Below are 5874 nucleotides of genomic sequence, written 5' to 3'. Positions count from 1 at the left end.
CTTTACTGAGATACCTCCGGCTGTTAGTTTTGGGCACTATTTTTCAATTCCTCTTCTTGTAGTATTTTGCTCAAAATGCTTTGCAGTGCTGGTTTTCTGGCTGTCAATTCTTTTAGCTTTTGTTTATCGTGAAAGATTTTAATTTCATTGTCAAATCTGAAGCTTAATTTTGCTGGATACAGTATTCTTTGTTGGAATCCATTATTTTTCAGTGTTTGAAATACATTGTTCCAGGATCTTCTCCCTTTCAAAGTCTGTGATGAAAAATCAGTCGTTAACCTAATTGGTTTACTCCTGAATGTAATCTGCCTCCTTTCTCTTGTAGCTTTTATTATTCTCTCCTTGTTCTGTATGCTGGCTATCTTCATAATTATATGTCTTGGAGTTGGTCTATTATGGTTTTGAATGTTTGGGGTCCTGTAGGCTTCCAGGATTTGGCAATCCATTCCATCTTTCATCTCTGGGAAGTTTTCTAGAATTATTTCATTTAATATGTTGTCCATTCCTTTGGTTTGATTCTCTGTGCCTTCTTCTATCCCAATGACTCTCAGATTTGGTTTTTTTATGACATCCCATATCTCTTGAATAGATTGCTCGTGGGATTTAAGCATCTTTTCTGTGTTGACTATATTCTTTTCAAGTTGATAAACTTTGTCTTCATTATCTTATGTTCTGACTTCTACTTGATCTAGTCTACTTGTAATATTCTCGTTTGAGTTTTTAATTTGGTTTATAGTTTCCTGCATTTCTAGGATTACTGTTTGATTTTTTTTTTAAGATCTCTATCTCCTGGTAAAGCTCGTTCTTTGCCATTTGAATTTGTTTGTTTAATTCATTTTCAAAATATACTTTTATTGCTTGAACTTGCTGCCTCATGTCTTCTCTAATATTCCTTTCCATCTGAGTTAGGTATGCCTTGAGTTCTTTCCCTATCCCTGTTTCTGATGCTTCTAGGTCCTCCTGTAGAATTAAGTTGTCCTGCATTGTTTGTACTCCTTTTTTTCCCTTGTTTTTTCATGATGTTCAAGTTACTTACCAGCTCTATTTGATTGCTGTATTTCTGCTCTCTTCTATAGATTTGTTTTGGTTTTGTATATTTTTGTTGTCTCTCCTTTGTGTTGGTAGACTATGCCTGCTAAAGTGCCTTCCGCTGGGAAGGAATTCTGACGGCCGAGCTCCAGTGACGTCACCTCTCTGGAATGGCGGGCCCCAGGCTCCTTGCCGGGGTATCCGAATGGGGGGGTTTGGACTGGACTGTCTCTGGTTGGTTTCAGCTCCTGGTCGCTAGCGGGTGGGTGGTCTCTAGCCGTCCAGTCACGCGTGCAGCTTGTGGGCTGTCGCCGGGGGGCCGGCGATCTCTAGCCGTCTAGTCGTGCTGTCGTTCACCGGCGGTGGGCAGTCTCCAGCCGCCCAGTCGCGCAGGCAGTGGGTGGGTAATCAGTTGCCGGTGGGCGTGCAGTCTCCAGCCGCCCAGTCACAGGGGCAGCGGGTGGGCTGTTGCCAGCGGGCAGGCAGTCTCCAGCTGCCCAGTCGCGCGGGCAGCGGGTGCGCTGTCACCGGCGGGGCGGGCGATCTCTAGCCGCCCATTCGCGTGGTTGGTCGCCGGCGGGCGGGTGGTCTCCAGCCGCCCAGTCACGCGGGCAACGGGTGGACTGTTGCTGGCGGGCGTGCGGTCTCCAGCCGCCCAGTTGCGAGGGCCTGGCCTCTAGTCCCCTGGTTTCTCCTGCTAGACCAGATTTCCCCTGAGTGATGCCTCTCGGCAGTTCAAACTGTACTGTGGGCCTGCAGTTTGTTGGGTGTGGAGGGTGTCTATTGGGAACCCCGGCACTCTATTGTTTTGATTTTTTCCGCTTGCCCCTCCCCCAGCACTGGCTAGACAGGTTTTGTTTTCTCAGCTGATGAGAGGGGGAGTTGAAAGTCAGGTGTCTCTAGTTTTCCCTGCGTCTTTATGCAGGCTTGCTCTGATAATCCCTCCCCTGGAAAGCCTAGGAAAGATATTATGCGAATTCCCCGCTGTATGGGAAATGAGCTGCGTAACACACACCTGTTTTATTGTTGCAATCTGTCAGAGAGTGGCGGTGGTTACTTCAGCTCTCCAAGATGGTGGCTGCTGGTTCCCTTGGTGGAGTTTCCGTTGTGGGGGATAGAACTGTACCGCTTCCTTCCCCGTCTGAAATCCCGAACTCAGCCCAGGGCTCAGTGGGGGCTCAGCCGGAAGGATTCCACAGAATCCGCAGCAACGTTTCTCCCTGCTTGCTGGTCGCTTCTCGGTGGTGCCCTGCCGTCTGTAGCCGTGGGGCGGGCTGCGTGGATCAGTCAGCCCGGATCTCCAGTTGCACAGTTGGCTCGTGTTTGAGACTCAATTACCAGACCTTGGTGCTGGAAATCCTTCTTCTAGGTTTCGGTGCACCCCCATTTTGCTGTAAGTTCCTAACAAGATAGTTTTTTGTCGTTCTAACTCGTTATTCACCTGCGCAGTGGCGCGGTACACAGGGTGTGATGCACTCTATTCGCGGCCATCTTGGAGTCCCCATGATAACAACTTTAGAAGCCAACACTTCTAGGGAGTTTATTATGTGCCACAAACACTTCCAAGGTTGGTACGCACACTTTATTTATTTCACATATGATACCTAAAGTATTCACATGACTATGTTGATTGCTGAGATGACTGTATCTCAGCATCAGAGAGAGCTCAAGGGGAGGCTACTGTGAATGGAAGATAATACAAGTAAATTCAGCCACAGGAATTCAGAATTTACACCCCGTTTTCTTGTTTATATATCACAGATATTTGGTCTGGCAGGAAATAAACCAGAATTAACATGGTGCTGACATGAAATACCTCTGAGCATGTCTAATCTGTGACACTCTTGGCTTGGGAGGGGCTCATTCCAATTTCCTGCAAGCAACCCCACTCAAATCCTCCTAAAACTGGAGAGCTACTACTGTGTACCTGACAAACAATATCAGCAATGTGAAAATCAAGCAAGACTCTCTCTCGCTCCAGAAAACCTCACACATGTGGTGATAGGAAAGAAACATATTTTAAAATATGTGGTAATGCTTATTATTATTCTTTAAGAGGTACTAAACCCAAGGGTGCTTAACACTGAGCCACGTCATCAGACCTTTTTTTCTTTTTTTTTTTTTAATTTTCAGACAGGGTCTCACTCAGTTGCTTAGGGCCTTGCTAAGTTGCTGAGGCTGGCCTTCAATTTGTCATCCTCCTGCCTCAGTGTCCCACACTGCTGGAATCAGATGAGTGTGCCACCATGACTGGCTGGTAATTCTTTTTTTCTAAAGTTTGTCTTTTGTGGTTGTATATGGACAGAATGCCTTTCTTTTATTTGTTTTTATGTGGTGCTGAGGATTGAACCCAATGACTCACCCATGCTAGTCGAGTGATCTACCTGTAAGCCTAAACCCCAGCTTCATAATTCTTAATACACAAGAAAACTGGCATATTAAGTATGCCATTGTGGAGATCCCAATGGCACATGTAATCTAGCCAAGGCCGGGAGGTGTTGAGATGAGTCAGTGCATGGGGATTGGTTTTGGGGACAGGTTTTCGGGGATGTGAGGTAAAACACGGGGATCACTTATTTTACTATTTTTTGCTTGGGATTGCTTTGTGGGTAAGCACCAAGTTACACTCCGTCTTTTTTACTCTATATTTTGAAACAGGTTCTCCCCATGATGTCAAGACTGGCTTTACCCTTGTAATCCTCCTGCCTCTGCCTCTTAGGTCACTGGGATTTCAGGCAGACACCACTGTGCTCAGCACCAGAATTGAGTTTTCATGTGGCATAAAGATACATTTGGATGAATTTTCTTTTTTTTCCTCATGGCAGTAATTTTCGTTGAGATCCATGAAGATCATATTTCCAAAAAAGACATTTTCTTGTTTTTTTTTTTTCCCTAAGGTGTTAATAATATTTTTCTTTTCCCCATAAGATGGGCAAAGCCCACAAACTGTACAGTAACATTCACATAAGAAACACCGTGTACACTGAAATTGGCATTGGGGTCATAGCCAATGCCCTTCTTCTTCTCGTCCACGTCTCCTTGCACATTACCAGGCACAGACCTAAGCCCACTGACCTGGCCATTGGTCTCTTGGCACTAATTCACCTATCAATGCTGCTCATCAAGGGTTTCATAGATTCAGATATTTATACACCTCAGGGGGAAAGGTGGGGTCATGTGAAATGTAAATTGCTCATCTACCTGTACAGGTTAATGAGGGGCTTCTCCCTCTGCACCACCTGCCTGCTGAGTGTCCTCCAAGCCATCACCCTCAGCCCCAGGGGCTCCTGCTTGGCAAAGTTCAAACATAAATCCTCACATCACAGCCTGTATTTCCTTCTCTTCCTGTGGGTCATCTACTCATCCTTCAGTAGCCACCTCTTCATCTCCATTAATGCTACCCCCAATTTGACCTCAGACAACTTTATGTACGTCATAGAATCTTGCTCTCTTTGGCCCATGACCTCCCTCCTCCAACACACCTTTTCCACCCTGCTGACCTTCAGGGAAGGCTCCCTTAAAGGAATGATGGCCATCACAAATGGATACATGTGGCTCTCTTGTGCAGGCATAATAGGCAGTCCTATAATCTTCATGGCACCAGCCTGTCCCCAATATCATCCCCAGAACTGAGGGCTACGTGGACAATCCTGCTGCTCTTGAGTTGCTTTGTGGTCATGTCCATCTTGGACAGCATTATCTCCTACCCAAGACTCACAGTGAATGGTGATCCAATATTTTACTGTATCCAGATCCTCGTGGCCCATAGCTATGCCTCATTCAGCCCTTTGGTGTTCATTGCTACTGAAAAACGTATTATTAGTATTTTGAGATATATGTGGGGTAAGACACTACATATTTCAATAGTCGGTGATGGATAAATTGTGTTAAGATGAAAAAAATGTGCTGGCTTTCAAATAATTCATCATGGTGGAGGGTGTATGTTCTGTTTTAAATGCAATACAAATTTCTCCTTCTTCTCTCAAAATGATTTATTTGGAAACATGCGTATGGCAAATATATAAAAGAAAGTTAAACCACATGCCTCTCTGAGATATTACCAGGGATTCATTTTTCACATGGTGTCTGCAAGGGACCCTGTGAAGTGAATGTCACTTGTCAGGCCTTGTATATTCCATACTATTTTTTAGATACAATATTTCCAAGGCTTTTCAATAATTTCATTGTCTCAGTTATCTGTATTTTTTCCAAAGTAGATAATGTAAACTTTTACAACCATAAAATATCACCTGATCCAACGCACATACACACACACACACACACACACATACTCACACACATACACACACTCTGTGCAGGGATTCAAAACATTATTTCTATAAAATTGCTCATAAGTCCATGTTTTAAATATTCAAAGGTATAAACAACTCAGTACCTACATCCATAAGAAGATACAAACAATACATAGCTTCTACAGACACTGGAATATTAGGAACTTAGAAAACGGAAGAAGATTTGGGCACACAGTGCATCATACCTGAGGCTTCAAGTTACTCACTGAAGCAAGTGAGTCACAAAAGAACAAATATTATGTAAATTTACTTAAAGGAGGTGGAAGTTGGAGTAGCCAAATTGATAGGGATAGAAAAATAGAATGAAGTTCCAGGGACCCAACAAAGTGGACAGTGGAGAATTTTTATCTCTATTCCAAAAGAAGAAAAATGCAGAAAATTCACAGAGGGGACAGTTGTGCAATAATGTGAACACACAATGCAATGACAGTACACTGAAGGAAGAGTTACAATGTTTATTTTAAATATATCTGGTGTTTGTTTTATATATATATTTCACAATAAACGTGTGTTTAATTGTCATAAACCCGCT

The 5874-nt window shown here is 43.8% G+C and overlaps 1 pseudogene; it reads left to right on the top strand.

Moving 5' to 3' along the window:
• Window positions 1-3957: 3957 nt before the first annotated feature.
• Window positions 3958-4910, top strand: LOC114089843 (vomeronasal type-1 receptor 48-like; annotated as a pseudogene).
• The last annotated feature ends 964 nt before the right edge of the window (window positions 4911-5874 follow it).

This window comes from Marmota flaviventris, chromosome 13 (assembly GCF_047511675.1).
Source record: "Marmota flaviventris isolate mMarFla1 chromosome 13, mMarFla1.hap1, whole genome shotgun sequence".
Lineage (NCBI taxonomy): Eukaryota > Metazoa > Chordata > Mammalia > Rodentia > Sciuridae > Marmota > Marmota flaviventris.
Note: the sequence above shows the minus strand (reverse complement) of the source record. Positions and strands in the feature narration are given on the sequence as shown.